The sequence below is a fragment of the Ranitomeya variabilis genome, chromosome 4 (genome assembly GCF_051348905.1).
Source record: "Ranitomeya variabilis isolate aRanVar5 chromosome 4, aRanVar5.hap1, whole genome shotgun sequence".
In the NCBI taxonomy this organism is placed as follows: domain Eukaryota; kingdom Metazoa; phylum Chordata; class Amphibia; order Anura; family Dendrobatidae; genus Ranitomeya; species Ranitomeya variabilis.
The window spans coordinates 743,175,201-743,191,982 of NC_135235.1; the positions used below are offsets into that span (position 1 = coordinate 743,175,201).

At 44.2% G+C, this 16,782-nt stretch overlaps 1 protein-coding gene and 1 long non-coding RNA gene across 2 annotated transcripts in view; one reads left to right on the top strand and one right to left on the bottom strand.

The window, feature by feature from the left end:
* Positions 1 to 16,782, top strand: part of LOC143768054 (uncharacterized) — a 54,054-nt gene that overhangs the window by 23,941 nt on the left and 13,331 nt on the right. The window lies entirely within an intron of this gene.
* Positions 3,030 to 4,793, bottom strand: LOC143768090 (uncharacterized). Its single transcript, XR_013213789.1, has 3 exons — positions 4,512 to 4,793; positions 4,111 to 4,436; positions 3,030 to 3,988 (listed from the first exon to the last, which is right to left on the bottom strand). It is a non-coding gene; the product is annotated as an uncharacterized LOC143768090 (long non-coding RNA).

The window sequence follows — 16,782 nt, forward strand, 5'->3', positions numbered from 1 at the left end:
GCCGACAAATCTGCGGCAACTGTGTGATGCCATCATGTCAATATGGACCAAAATCTCTGAGGAATGCTTCCAGCACCTTGTTGAATCTATGCCACGAAGAATTGAGGCAGTTCTGAAGGCAAAAGGGGGTCCAACCCGTTACTAGCATGGTGTACCTAATAAAGTGGCCGGTGAGTGTATAGTAACATGAATAATAACCCTATTTGTGTATCTGAGCCATATGGCTGGCAAGTTGTGGAGACATTGATGGAATATATAGGGGTTGCTACCCGGTTGGGCAGCTGTATTGTGCACTTGTATCTTCATTTTTTAACTTGTAAAAAATGTTTTTCTTTTTGAAAATGTATTGTCAATAAAGTGACTGAAATTTTACCACTGGCATTTGCTCCCCTTTTTCAGCTCGGATTGTGCATAGCTGTGGTAGGTTTGTTTTTTTTTTGCGTGAGAAAAAATTAATACATTGTGATCCAAAGTGCATTACGTGCTTTGTGAAACATTTTGTTGTTATATAACACTCCAAAAAAGGGTGCAATTTTATTGCTGGATTAAACTACTTACCCATAAGGCTACTTTCACACATCAGGTTTTTGCCGTCATGTCGGTTCCGGCGTCTCGCCGCAGCGCTGGACCCGGCATAAAATGTGAAAAACTGATGGAACGTGTCTGGTGGAAAACCGGATCCATTCCATCGGTTTTGCTTCCATTTTTTGATGGATCCGGTTTTTAAGAATGCCCCTGGGAGGCTCCCAAATGTGACTGGCCACTGAAAACCTATATATACAGTGTTCCTACAGCCCATCTGTGACAGGTTGTAGAGGAGCAAATGTTTTGAGAGCAAGATGGATATCGTTATTGTGAATATTATGAAGATCAACGTGGATTTCGCTGTGGAGGCGAATCGCTTGAAAACAATTGTTCTGGAGAAGGAGCGTGAGAGACAACGCATCATGCGTCTGCGGTGTTTGTGGATCCACCCCATTACGGCACAGAGAATGACACGTGGGGTGTTTTCTACACTGTACTTGGAGCTTCGAGGAGATCCAGAGACTTTTTTCTCATATGTGCGAATGAAGGCGGAGAACTTCGATCTATTGGTCGACCGAATTGGAGATCTCATCCGAAGGAGTGACATGTATTGCCGATTCTCCATTTCACCGGCGGAGCGCCTGATGGTCACTCTTCGGTAAGCCATTTTTATTGTATTTCGTCCTGTAAAGCACACTTTAATGTTGTTGCTGGTATTTTTTTTAGAATAGTTATTAGTGTTATTTTTTATGAATAATTTTTATTGTATCTCCTACTGTTAAAGCTGACTTCTAACTATAATGTTATTGCTGTTATTTTGTAATATTTTTTGCCTTGCTTTTATTCACAGATTCCTTGAAACTGGAGAATCCCTTTTGTCACTACATTTTCGATTGGGAATTTCCACCATATCGGGAATTGTCAAGCACACCTGCCGTGCATTGTGGGATTCTTTGCACGGCGAATTTACACCACATCCCACAATTGAGAGTTGGTTGGAAATAGCCGAAAAATTCCACCAAGTTTGTCAGTTTCCCAATTGCTTGGGTGCAGTGGACGGCAAACATATCCGCATCGTGAAACCGGCTGGGTCAGGATCAGAATATTTCAACTATAAAAAATTCTTCTCCATTGTGCTGATGGCCATCGCAGATGCGGAATACAAATTTATAGTGGTGGATATTGGGGCGTATGGCCACTCCATTGATTCCCAAGTTTTCAAATTGTCTGCAATGGGGCGTCATCTGTATGGAAACACCTTCCAATTCCCCCCCAGACCACTGCCTCAAACCTCTGGGCCACCAATGCCTTTTGTATGTTTAGGGATGAAGCCTTCCAGCTGTTGGAACACCTGCTGAAACCCTACTCCAGTATTGGATTAACGCAAACTAAAAGAATTTTTAATTACCGCACGCAGAATGGTGGAGTGCGTATTTGGGATTTTGACCGCCAAATGGCGAGTTCTATTGACAAGTATAAACTTGAAGACTGAGACTGTTGACGAGGTGGTGAAAGCGTGTGTAGCCCTGTAAAGGGATGAGCGAACATACTCGTTACTCGAGATTTCTCAAGCATGCTCGGGAGTCCTCCGAGTATTTTTTAGTGGTCGGAGATTTAGTTTTTATTGCCGCAGCTGAATGATTTACATCTGTTAGCCAGCGTAAGTACATGTGGGGATACCCTAGCAACCAGGCAACCCCCACATGTACTTATGCTGGCTAACAGATGTAAATCATTCATCTGCGGCAATAAAAACTAAATCTTCGAGCACTAAAAAAAAAAAATACTCGGAGGACCCCCGAGCACGCTCGAGAAATCTTGAGTAACGAGTATATTTGCTCATCACTAGTCCTGCACAATTATGTGATATGCAAGGAACATATTTCCATGGAAGATCACTCTGAAGAAACCACCTTGGCTGATTATCACAACATTACGTATAGAAGTTCTGTGTCAGTTTCCCGAATGAGGGACAAATTTGCAGAATACTTTATTTCACCTGAAGGAAGAGTAGACTGGCAGGATGAGAGAGTTTGAACAATTTGTCTTGTACCTTGTAACCAAAAGTATGTTAGATTTTTTTTAACCAAGTTGTGTACCTGTTTGGGTTATACCCAAATTATTTTACCTTCTTTTACCCAAGTTATGTACCTGTTTGGGTTATATCCAAATTATTTTACCTTGTTTTACCCAAGTTGTGTACCTGTTTGGGTTATACCCAAATTATTTTACCTTCTTTTACCTAAGTTGTGTACCTGTTTGGGCTATACCCAAATTATTTTACCTTGTTTTACCCAAGTTGTGTACCTGTTTGGGTTATACCCAAAGTCTTTATCCTTTTAACCACATTATTAAACCTTGTTTTACCCAACGTATTTAACCTTATACCTTTTAAATAAAAGACACATTTTTTTAAACAGTTTTATTAAACTAAATTTTTTAACAAATATAACTTGATAAGTTGAAAAAGTTCGGGGTGGAGATATTTCTGGAGGGCTGTCAGATTGGGACACTTCTACATTGGGAGTGTGGAGAGAGGAATGTGGGCGTGAAGGTTGGAGGGGTGGAGTGGATGGATTTGGAGGCAGAAGAGGTGATGGATGGAGAAGAGGGTCGGGATAGTGACATGATGGGTGAAGGAGACTGATGGTAGTGGGCAGGGAGAGGAGGCGCAGATGATGTTGGTGGGAACTGGTATGGGGCGGGAGGTTGGTACGGGTCAGGGGCAGGATGCTGGGACGGGGCAGGGGAAGGATGCTGGTAGGGGGCACGGGCAGTATGATGTTACAGGGCACGGGCAGGATGCTGGTACAGGGCAGGAGCAGGATGCTGGTAGTGGCTGGAGTGAGGGACAGTTGCTGAAGGGGGGGGGCAAGTGCGGAAGGGGGGCCAGATGTGGTGGCTTGGGAGGTAACAAGCGCTAGAGCAGACTGGCATGATTGCATTACTTGCATCTGCTGATCAGGAGATAGCTTATCCATGCGCTCGAGTACCGACCGGCAATAAGTGTGGTTCGGTGATTGACTTGTATCGGAATGCATCCGTAGTAGAAGTGTATGTAACTCAAGAATACTTTTGTTTATCAAATTGAAACCTGCAGTCATTTGCTCCGACAAGTTTCAGACAGTTCTGAAAGGATGCATTCAGGTGCAAGAACTCGGGCCCATAGCTCTGTGCCTGACCCCTCTGGTGCTGCCACCCCGAAGCCACAGGTGTACTAGAGGTGGCAGCATCAGAGGGGTGGGGTAAAGGAAAAGCTATATCCTCACCAGCAGATTCATGCAACGCAGGCGGCCAGGATGCTCCAGCGCTGGTGGCTGGGACCGAGGGATCAGATGTGAGGCAAGGTTGGGAAGGTGCACAGGGTCCGCGACTGTCGAAGTGTCTCGCAGTGACAGACTCCTGAGGGATCGCCCCAGAAGGGTTCAACTCAGCTGCAGGCTCCCGAGTGCTGCCGACGGTGCTGTGGAACAAAGAGAAAAAAATATATAATTATTATATTGATATTGCATGGCCCTGGCTGAAACACCAAAAAAGGGTTAAACCTGTAAACATTTGTTATTAAATGGGGTGGGTAATATTTACCTTTGGCTCACCATCATTGACCTGAGGAACGACAGGGCTTGGGCATATTTATATCTGCTCCCCTGAAAAGTGAAAGCACAATTAGTATACAACACTTTAAATCCAGCAACATAACTCAAATTTCGTGCTTGATTCTGGGCCCGAACATCGAGGTCCTCCCAGTTGTCTACAAGATGTTGGCAGACATGCTCCCAGAGTCGACGGGTCACAATTACATCAGCGTGGCTACGGTCACCCATGTTCCACAGCGGCTCCCTCTCTCGGATTAGATCGATGAGGAGATCGATATTTAGCCCGACCTCCTCACCGTCCGACTCAGGAGCAAGCTGTGAAGGAAAAAAAAAAAACATTAGATTCAAAACAACATAAAGTTTAAAAGAAAATAAATAAAAGGTGCTTACACGATGACGACCGCCCTGACTCTCACGCCGACGACCGCCCTGACTCTCACGCCGACGACCCTGGGAGCCGCTCTGAAGACCTCTGGATCGAGCACCAGAATCAGAAGACTATAAGAAAAAAAAAAAAAAACTTGTGCTTGTATGTTGGCTATTTATGTGTTGTGTGCACTGTGATGTCTATAATGTTCAGTTTGTGTGTGTTGTATGTTGTGTGATGTCTGTAATGATCAGTTCGTATGTGTTATGTGCCTTGTTCTTTCTGTAAGGATGTTTTGTTTTTATGTGTTGGGTGTAGTGTGAGGTTGTGGTTCTGCGATGCATGCAATGATCCCACTTCTGTGTCTATTTAAACAGTCGCTGCTGACAAACATGAAGCTTTGCATGCAGACCATGTGGAGATGGAGGAAGACATGAGACAGGGAGTTACTACCCAGCCCAGCCTCATTTAATCTGTCCAGTGCTGAATGGCTAACAATGAAAAGGTGGAGGAGAAGGAATAGGATACGTGATTGGGCTGAGGAGGGGAATGAGTAGGAAAAGATAGAGGAGATGGGGAGTAGTCATCATGGTGGAGACAGGGAAGTGTTGGCTGTAGGGAACTTGGCACATATGGCAGACTTTATATACCACTGCCTTTCCTGTGACCCTCGTGTTATATTCATTTTGGCCAAAAAAGAGTACTGGTTGTACACCCTGCTATACCCACTCTACAAAGAGAACTTTGCATCTCTCCCTCCTGAGGTGGAGAGGTGTACTAAAATGGTGCTATACCAGAAAGCCAGAAGGAAAAGATGTTGACAAAATTCCCATCAGACAACTCTAGCAGCAGGGGGCAGCTTGCCCAACCAAGGAGTAAATGTGAGGGAGACACCCACCAGGTACAGCAGATGCAGGGGTACGCTGTCAAAGACCTGGCCCAATTTAATGACACCCTCCCAGCGTCCATGCCATGTTAACTGTTTTTGACAAGGATGGAATAGTTTTTAAATATAGTCAAGCAATAACTGGCTGACAAAACCAGCATACTCCATAATTCCTTTGTGACCTTCAGATATTGGGTCTCAAAGCTGGATGCCTGGCATGATCTGTTCTTCTATGCCTTGGAGGTGTTGTACTGCCCTGCAGCTAGCGTCTTGTCTGAACAATCTTTTAGTGCCTCGGGGGGGGGTGAAAACAGACAGGCACTTTCGCCTGTCAACACAAAGTCTCAAACTCACTCTGATAGAAATGAACAAAGCCAGGATTAGACCTGGCATTTCCACACCACCAGATGACAGCAGCACATAGTGTTTTTTTAATCTTCAGTATTTGAATGAGGCCCGCAAGTTTTTGTGTTCAAGGGTCGATCAGTGACTTTATTACCCTCCTTATCACATTTTTCTGTGTGCAAAGCCTTTTATAAGTGTTAAAGTACCACAACTACACTTTGTTCACAATATTTGAATAAGGTAGTACAGTTGGTACCTTGAAGTGTGTATTAATGACCCCGCTTGTAATTTTTGGAACTTGGCTTATAGCTTTATGAGTTTAGAAGTACCACTGCTTGACAATTTGAACAGAATGTGTAGGAGAACCTCCCTTATGTCTAATGTAAGTGAGATCTCTAATTTGTATGTAACCCCTTCTCATGTACAGCACCATGGATTCAATCAGTTTCAGTGTACTTTAACCCCTTCCTGACATCAGACGTACTATCCCGTCGAGGTGGGGTGGGCCCGTATGACCGCCGACGGGATAGTACGTCATCACCGATCAGCGGCGCTCACGGGGGGAGCGCGGCCGATCGCGGCCGGGTGTCAGCTGCATATCGCAGCTGACATCCGGCACTATGTGCCAGGAGCGGTCATGGACCGCCCCCGGCACATTAACCCCCGGCACACCGCGATCAAACATGATCGCAGTGTACCGGCGGTATAGGGAAGCATCGCGCAGGGAGGGGGCTCCCTGCGGGCTTCCCTGAGACCCCCGGAGCAACGCGATGTGATCGCGTTGCTGCGAGGGTCTCCTACCTCCTTCCTGGCTGCAGGTCCCGGATCCAAGATGGCCGCGGCATCCGGGTCCTGCAGGGAAGGAGGTGGCTTACCGAGTGTCTGCTCAGAGCAGACACTTGGTAAGCCTGCAGCCCTGCACAGCAGATCGTCGATCTGGCAGAGTGCTGTGCACACTGCCAGATCAATGATCTGTGATGTCCCCCCCTGGGACAAAGTAAAAAAGTAAAAAAAAAAAATTTCCACATGTGTAAAAAAAAAAAAAAAAATTCCTAAATAAATAATAATAAAAAAAAATATATTATTCCCATAAATACATTTCTTTATCTAAATAAAAAAAACAAAACAATAAAAGTACACATATTTAGTATCGCCGCGTCCGTAACGACCCAACCTATAAAACTGCCCCACTAGTTAACCCCTTCAGTAAACACCGTAAGAAAAAAAAAAAAAAAACGAGGCAAAAAACAACGCTTTATTACCATACCGCCGAACAAAAAGTGGAATAACACACGATCAAAAAGACTGATATAAATAATCATGGTACCGCTGAAAACGTCATCTTGTCCCGCAAAAAACAAGCCGCCATACAGCATCATCAGCAAAAAAATAAAAAAGTTATAGTCCTGAGAATAAAGCGATACCAAAATAATTATTTTTTCTATATTTTAGTTTTTATCGTATAAAAGCGCCAAAACATAAAAAAATGATATAAATGAGATATCGCTGTAATCGTACTGACCCGACGAATAAAACTGCTTTATCAATTTTACCAAACGCGGAACGGTATAAACGCCTCTCCCAAAAGAAATTCATGAATAGCAGGTTTTTGGTCATTCTGCCTCACAAAAATCGGAATAAAAAGCGATCAAAAACGGTCACGTGTCCGAAAATGTTACCAATAAAAACGTCAACTCGTCCCGCAAAAAACAAGACCTCACATGACTCTGTGGAGCAAAATGTGGAAAAATTATAGGTCTCAAAATGTGGAGACGCAAAAACTTTTTTGCTATAAAAAGCGTCGCTGGTTTCACACTTGCGTTTTTGTCTGCAGCGTTTTTTGCACAAAAAAAGCATGCGTTTTTTCCCTATATTTAACATTGAAAACGCATGCGGTTTTTTTGTACGCGTTTGGTCGCGTTTTCAAACGCATGCGGTTTTTTTCTGCATGCGTTCATTTTCAGAAATACAACCTGCAGTATTTTCTTGCGTTTTTAAGCACATGCGTTTGTTTGCGTTAAAAACGCATGCATTTTTATCGAAAAAAAACAAAACACACTGAAAAGCCACCCACCACCATCAAGGTGATAAAGGGATCCAAACCCTAACCCTAACTCTACCCCTAACCTCACCCCTAACCGTTTAATGAACATTTTCTGACAGTCATAGTGCCACGTATTTCAGTGCCACGTATTTCAGTGCCACGTATTTCAGTGCCATGTATTTCAGTGCCACGTATCACGTATTTCAGTGCCACGTGTTTCAGTGCCACGTATTTCAGTGCCACGTATCACGTATTTCAGTGCCACATATTTTAGTACCACGTATTTCAGTTGCACGTATTTCAGTTGCACGTATTTCAGTGCCACGTATTTCAGTGCCACGTATTTCAGTGCCACGTATTTCAGTGCCACGTATTTCAGTGCCACGTATCACGTATTGCAGTGCCACGTGTTTCAGTGCCACGTATTTAAGTGCCACGTATCACATATTTCAGTGCCACGTATTTAAGTGCCACATATTTAAGTGCCACGTATTTCAGTGCCACGTATTTCAGTGCCACGTATTTAAGTGCCACGTATTTCAGTGCCACGTATTTCAGTGCCACGTATCACGTATTTCAGTGCCACGTGTTTCAGTGCCACGTATTTAAGTGCCACGTATCACATATTTAAGTGCCACGTATTTAAGTGCCACGTATTTAAGTGCCACGTATTTAAGTGCCACGTATTTAAGTGCCACGTATTTAAGTGCCACGTATTTCAGTGCCACGTATCACATATTTCAGTGCCACGTATTTAAGTGCCACGTATTTCAGTGCCACGTATTTCAGTGCCACGTATTTCAGTGCCACGTATTTCAGTGCCACGTATTTCAGTGCCACGTATCACGTATTTCAGTGCCACGTGTTTCAGTGCCACGTATTTAAGTGCCACGTATCACGTATTTCAGTGCCACGTATTTCAGTGCCACGTATTTCAGTGCCACGTATTTCAGTGCCACGTATTTCAGTGCCACGTATTTCAGTCACGTTTAGGGTTAGGGGTAGGGTTAGGGTTAGGGCTAGGGTTGGAGGTAAAGTTAGGGTTGGGGCTAAAGTTAGGGTTGGGGCTAAAGTTAGGGTTAGGGTTTGGATTACATTTACGTTTGGATTAGGGTTGGGATTAGAATTATGGGTGTGTCAGGGCTAGGGGTGTGGTTAGGGTTACCGTTGGGATTAGGGTTAGGGGTGTGTTTGGGTTAGGGTTTCAGGTAGAATTGGGGAGTTTCCACTGTCCAGGCACATCAGGGGCTTTCCAAGCGCGACATGGCGTCCAATCTCAATTCCAGCCAATTCTGCGTTGAAAAAGTAAAACAGTGCTCCTTCCCTTCCGAGCTCTCCCGTGCGCCCAAAAAGGGGTTTACCCCAACATATGTGTTATCAGCGTACTCGGGACAAATTGAACAACAACTTCTGGGGTCCAAGTTCTCTTGTTATCCTTAGGAAAATAAAAATTTGGGGGGCTAAAAATCATTTTTGTGGGAAAAAAAAGATGTTTTATTTTCACGGCTCTGCGTTATAAACTGTAGTGAAACACTTGGGTTCAAAGTTCTCACAACACATCTAGATAAGTTCCTTGGGAGGTCTAGTTTCCAATATGGGGTCACTTGTGGGGGGTTTGTACTGTTTGGGTACATCAGGGGCTCTGCAAATGCAACGTGACGCCTGCAGACCAATCCATTTAAGGCTGCATTCCAAATGGCGCTCCTTCCCTTCCGAGCTCTGTCATGCACCCAAACAGTGGTTCCCCCCCACATATGGGGTATCAGCGTACTCAGGACAAATTGGACAACAACTTTTGGGGTCTAATTTATCCTGTTACCCTTGTGAAAATACAAAACTGGGGGCTAAAAAATCATTTTTGTGAAAAAAAAAAGAATTTTTATTTTCACGGCTTTGCGCTATAAACTTTAGTGAAACACTTGGGGGTTCAAAGTTCTCAAAACACATCTAGATAAGTTCCTTGGGAGGTCTAGTTTCCAATATGGGGTCACTTGTGGGGGGTTTGTACTGTTTGGGTACATCAGGGGCTCTGCAAATGCAACGTGACGGCTGCTGACCAATCCATTTAAGTCTGCATTCCAAATGGCGCTCCTTCCCTTCCGAGCTCTGTCATGCGCCCAAACAGTGGTTCCCCCCCACATATGGGGTATCAGCGTACTCAGGACAAATTGGAAAACAAATTTTGGGGTCCAATTTATTCTGTTACCCTTGTAAAAATACAAAGCTGGGTGCTAAAAAATCATTTTTGAGAAAAAAAATAAAAATTATTTTCACGGCTCTGCGTTATAATCTGTAGTGAAACACTTGGGGGTTCAAAGCTCTCAAAACACATCTAGATAAGTTCCTTAGGGGGTCTACTTTCCAAAATGGTGTCACTTGTAGGGAGTTTCAATGTTTAGGCACATCAGGGGCTCTCCAAACGCAACATGGCGTCCCATCTCAATTCCAGTCAATTTTGCATTGAAAAGTCAAATGGCGCTCCTTCCCTTCCAAGCTCTGCCATGCGCCCAAACAATGGTTTACACCCACATATGGGGTATCATCGTACTCAGGACAAATTGCACAACATTTTTTGGGGTCCAATTTCTTCTCTTACCCTTGGGAAAATAAAAAATTGGGGGCAAAAAGATCATTTTTGTGAAAAAATATGATTTTTTATTTTTACGGCTCTGCATTATAAACTTCTGTGAAGCACTTGGTGGGTCAAAGTGCTCACCACACATCTAGATAAGTTCCTTAGGGGGTCTACTTTCCAAAATGGTGTCACTTGTAGGGAGTTTCAATGTTTAGGCACATCAGGGTCTCTCCAAACGCAACATGGCGTCCCATCTCAATTCTAGTCAATTTTGCATTGAAAAGTCAAATGGCGCTCCTTCCCTTCCAAGCTCTGCCATGCGCCCAAACAATGGTTTACACCCACATATGGGGTATCATCGTACTCAGGACAAATTGCACAACATTTTTTGGGGTCCAATTTCTTCTCTTACCCTTGGGAAAATAAAAAATTGGGGGCGAAAAGATCATTTTTGTGAAAAAATATGATTTTTTATTTTTACGGCTCTGCATTATAAACTTCTGTGAAGCACTTGGTGGGTCAAAGTGCTCACCACACATCAAGATAAGTTCCTTAGGGGGTCTACTTTCCAAAATGGTGTCACTTGTAGGGGGTTTCAGTGTTTAGGCACATCAGGGGCTCTCCAAACGCAACATGGCGTCCCATCTCAATTCCAGTCAATTTTGCATTGAAAAGTCAAATGGCGCTCCTTTCCTTCCGAGCTCTGCCATACGCCCAAACAGTGGTTTACCCCCACATATGGGGTATCAGCGTACTCAGGACAAATTGTACAACAACTTTGGGGGTCCATTTTCTCCTGTTACCCTTGGTAAAATAAAACAAATTGGAGCTGAAATAAATTTTGTGTGAAAAAAAGTTAAATGTTCATTTTTATTTAAACATTCCAAAAATTCCTGTGAAACACCTGAAGGGTTAATAAACTTCTTGAATGTGGTTTTGAGCACCTTGAGGGGTGCAGTTTTTAGAATGGTGTCACACTTGAGTATTTTCTATCATATAGACCCCTCAAAATGACTTCAAATGAGATGTGGTCCCTAAAAAAAAATGGTGCTGTAAAAATGAGAAATTGCTGGTCAACTTTTAACCCTTATAACTCCGTCACAAAAAAAAATTTTGGTTCCAAAATTGTACTGATGTAAAGTAGACATGTGGGAAATGTTACTTATTAAGTATTTTGCGTGACATATGTCTGTGATTTAAGGGCATAAAAATTCAAAGTTGGAAAATTGCAAAATTTTCAAAATTTTCGCCAAATTTCCATTTTTTTCACAAATAAACGCAAGTTATATCGAATAAATTTTACCACTAACATGAAGTACAATATGTCACGAGAAAACAGTGTCAGAATCGCCAAGATCCGTCAAAGCGTTCCAGAGTTATAGCCTCATAAAGGGACAGTGGTCAGAATTGTAAAAATTGGCCCGGTCATTAACGTGCAAACCACCCTTGGGGGTGAAGGGGTTAAATTTTATATTTTTTTTAGTAAATACTTTTTAAATTTTGCCTTATATGCAAGTCAATATACAGTAAAAAATAGTTTCTTAACATTTTTTTCCCTGTAAACTCTAATTGCTCTTTTCTTGAATGACATGTTTGAGTCCCTACGGTTGCATGTTTCGCGATTGTTAGACGACCGCAAAACATGCGGGGATTACTAATTCACTTAGTCTAGTTACTCCAGAGAAGTTTTACCATTAGTTACTCGTGTTTTACTGACTGTTGAGTTTGAAGATTTCAGTAGATGTGTTATTGTCTATACTCAGTTTTTGACTATAGTAGTTGGTTCCCAAAATAAATTGATTTAACCACTTCCCGCAGCCAGTTTTATCTTCCTAATCAGGTCCCATATTTCAAATTTGACATGTCACTTTATGTAGTGATAACTTTGGAATTCATCAAAAAGTGTAATAGGAAACAAATGGACCTTAGAAATTATTTTCCAACTTCTCTTGAATCTAACTATACCCTATATACAGTTGTAATCCACTGTATGGGCACATGGCGGGGTTAAGAAGAGAAGGCGCGCCATTTAGCTATTTGAATGTAAATCTTACTGGAATAGTTTGGAGACACAATATATTGGGGGCACTGTTCATGGTCACCTGGCAGCTCAAAAGATGGCTACTACAGACAGGATTAGCGCTATCTGCTGCGTTTTCCATATCCCAGGTATTGCCTTGCTCATCATCCTTTAAAGAATATACACGGATTTGGACTTACACGTTGTTACCTGCTGTTTTGTTGTGTGAGATGATGTAGAGTGAATATAAAAATGGAAATTTTGAGTCCATATTGAAATATACAGAATGAATTCAGACCATGACAGCAGCATTGCTGGTCATAAATTTACAGACTGACAATTCTCATAGGGACACAATTTCGAGAACTGTTTACTTATTGTCTGAAAGCGTTTACCTCGCAAATAGTTCTATGTTTCTCTGTTTGTTATTGTAAAACATGAAGGTTTATTTAACCTCTTACTTTGGTGGACTTATCTAGTCCTTGTGGGCTTTTATATTCTATGGGTTTATTGCTCATTGTCTGATGTTTGCCTGGTATCTCTGTGTCATTTTATCCCAAAAGCTGGCCATTAGAGGGCAGAGACTGAAACCAGAGTTACACAGTGTAAATCACTACATAAGGCCAGAGAAACATGACTAAAGGTACCTTCACATTAAGCGACGCTGCAGCGATAGCGACAACGATGCCGATCGCTGCAGCGTCGCTGTTTGATCGCTGAAGAGCTGTCACACAGACCAACGATGCCGAGGTCCCCGGGTAACCAGGGTAAACATCGGGTTGCTAAGCGCAGGGCCGCGCTTAGTAACCCAATGTTTACCCTGGTTACCAGCGTAAAATGTAAAAAAAACAAACAGTACATACTTACATTCGTGTCCCCCAGCGTCCGCTTCCTGCACTGACTGAGCGCCGGCCCTAACAGCAGAGCGGTGACGTCACCGCTGTGCTGTACTTTCACTTTACGGCGCTCAGTCAGTGTGGGAAGCGGACGCCGGGGGATGCGAAGGTGAGTATGTACTGTTTGTTTTTTTTTACATTTTACACTGGTAACCAGGGTAAACATCGGGTTACTAAGCGCGGCCCTGCGCTTAGTAACCCGATGTTTACCCTGGTTACCAGTGTAAAACATCGCTGGTATCGTTGCTTTTGGTGTCAAACATGACGATACACGCCGGTCTGACGACCAAATAAAGTTCTGAACTTTGTTCAACGACCAGCGATATCACAGCAGGATCCTGATCGCTGCTGCCTGTCAAACTAAACGATATCGCTAGCCAGGACGCTGCAACGTCATGGATCGCTAGCGATATCGTTTAGTGTGACGGTACCTTAAGGCTAAGTTATTATTATTATTATTATTATTTATTGTTATAGCGCCATTTAATCCATGGCGCTTTACAAGTGAGGAGGGGTATACATAATAAAAACAAGTACAATAATCTTGAACAATACAAGTCATAACTGGTACAGGAGGAGAGAGGACCCTGCCCGCGAGGGCTCACAAACTACAAGGGATGGGTGAGGATACAGTAGGTGAGGATAGAGCTGGTCATGCAGTGGCTTGGTCGATCGGCGGTTACTGCAAATTGTAGGCTTGTCGGAAGAGGTGGGTCTTCAGATTCTTTTTGAAGGTTTCGATGGTGGGCGAGAGTCTGATGTGTTGTGGTAGAGGGTTCCAGAGTAGGGGTGATACGCGAGAGAAATCTTGTATACGATTGTGGGAAGAGGAGATAAGAGGGGAGTAGAGAAGGAGATCTTGTGAGGATCGGAGGTTGCGTGTAGGAAAGTACCGGGAGATGAGGTCACAGATGTAAGGAGGAGACAGGTTGTGGATGGCTTTGTACGTCATGGTTAGGGTTTTGTACTGGAGTCTCTGGGCAATGGGGGGCCAGTGAAGGGATTGACAGAGGGGAGAGGCCGGAGAATAGCGGGGGGACAGGTGGATTAGTCGGGCAGCAGAGTTTAGAATAGATTGGAGGGGTGCGAGAGTGTTTGAGGGGAGGCCACAGAGCAGGAGGTTGCAGTAGTCAAGGCGAGAGATGATGAGGGCATGGACTAGGGTTTTTGCAGATTCTTGGTTGAGGAATGAACGGATTCGTGCAATATTTTTGAGTTGAAGTCGGCAGGAAGTGGAAAGGGCTTGGATATGTGGTTTGAAGGAGAGATCAGCGTCAAGGATAACCCCGAGGCAGCGAGCTTGTGGGACTGGGGAGAGTGGGCAGCCATTTACTGTAATGGATAGGTTCGTTGGGGGGGTCACGTGAGATGGGGGAAAGATGATGAATTCTGTTTTGTCCATGTTACGTTTCAGAAATTTAGCGGAGAAGGATGAAATAGTGGACAGACATTGAGGGATTCTGGTTAGTAGGGAGGTGATATCTGGTCCAGAGATGTAGATCTGTGTGTCATCAGCATAGAGGTGATACTGAAAGCCATGAGATTCTATGAGCTGTCCCAGGCCAAAGGTGTAAATGGAGAAGAGCAGGGGCCCAAGGACTGAACCTTGTGGGACTCCGACAGAGAGGGGGCGAGGTGAGGAGGTGGTGTGTGAGTGGGAGACGCTGAATGTCCGGTCTGTTAGGTATGATGAGATCCAGGATAGGGCCAAGTCTGTGATGCCAAGGGATGAGAGGGTCTGTAATAATAGGGAATGGTCCACTGTGTCAAAGGCAGCCGACAGGTCGAGGAGGAGGAGAACAGAGTAGTGTCGCTTGCTCTTGGCGGTTAAGAGGTCATTGGTGACCTTAGTTAGGGCAGTTTCAGTGGAATGGTGTGACCGGAAGCCAGATTGTAAGCGGTCAAAGAGGGAGCAAGAAGAGAGATGGGAGGACAGTTCAAGATAGACGTGTTGTTCCAGTAGTTTTGAGGCATAGGGGAGAAGTGATATAGGGCGATAGCTAGATACAGAGGATGGGTCAAGAGAGGGCTTTTTGAGGATAGGTGTGATGGAGGCATGTTTAAAGCTTGAGGGGAAAACACCAGTTGTTAGTGATAGGTTGAAGAGATGGGTTAGGGTTGGGATGAAGATTGTGGTGAGGTTTGGGATGAGGTGGGTTGGGAGCGGGTCAAGTGCACAGGTGGTGAGATGCGATCTTGAGAGTAGAGTGGTGAGTTGATCTTCTGTAATGGTGGAGTAGTTGGTTTTGGAGGTGGAGGGTAGGGAAGTTGGGAGGAAGGGCTCTGGGGCTTGTTGACCAAAACTGTCTCTGATGTTATCAATCTTCTGCTTGAAGAATGAGGCAAAGTCTTCAGCAGAGATAAGTGAGGAGGGAGGAGGTGCTGTGGGACAGAGGAGAGAATTGAAGGTGTTGAATAACTGTTTAGGGTTGTGAGACAGGGAGGATATGAGAGATGAGAAGTAGGTTTGTTTAGCTGTGGCGAGTGCGGTCTTGAAAGTAGTGAGGGACTGTTTGAATGCGATTAAGTGGTCGTTGGAGTGGGATCTTTTCCATCTGCGCTCAGCAGCCCTGGAAGCTCGCCTCAGTTCTTTGGTCAGGCTGGTGTGCCAGGGCTGTCTGTTGATTTTGCGAGCTTTGGTATGTGTAAGTGGGGCAGCAGATTCCAAAGCTACAGCTATCGTGGTGTTATATAGAGCGGCAGCGTCATCCGCATTGTGTATGGAACTTATGTCTGTGAGAGGGAGGAGGGATTCAGAGAATGAATGTAGGTCAAGATGTTTAAGATTTCTGCGAGGGTGTGAAAGTTCACACGTTGCAGAATTGCCGCGGAAATTTCCGCGGCAATTCTGCGCCTCTTGCCGCGGGTATATCGCATGCAGAATTAGCATGCATATACCGGCAGAAAACTAGCGTTTTGCAAGCATAATTAGCTTGCAGAATGCTAGAGTTTTCCAAGCGATCTGTAGCATCACTTGGAAAACTGATTGACAGGTTGGTCACACTTGTCAAACATAGTGTTTGACAAGTGTGACCAACTTTTTACTATAGATGCTGCCTATGCAGCATCAATAGTAAAAGATAGAATGTTTAAAAATAATAAAATAATAAAAAAAATGGTTATACTCACCTGCAGACCTCAGCGGCGTCCGTTCCTATAGCTGGTGTGCGGTGAAGGGCCTGCGATGACGTCGCGGCTTGTGATTGGTCGCGTGAGCGGTCACATGCGGTCTCGCGACCAATCACAAGACCGCAACGTCATTGCAGGTCCTTCACCGCACAGCAGCTATAGGAACCGAAGCGGCAGCATGCAGCGGAGAGGCCGGAAGACTGCGGGGGACATCGAAGGTGAGTATATCACTATTTTTTATTTTAATTCTTTTATTTTTTACCAATTATATGGTGCCCAGTCCGTGGAGGAGAGTCTCCTCTCCTCCACCCTGGGTACCAACCGCACATGATCTGCTTGCTTCCCGCATGGTGTGCACAGCCCCATGCGGGAAGTAAGCAGATCAATGCACTCCTATGG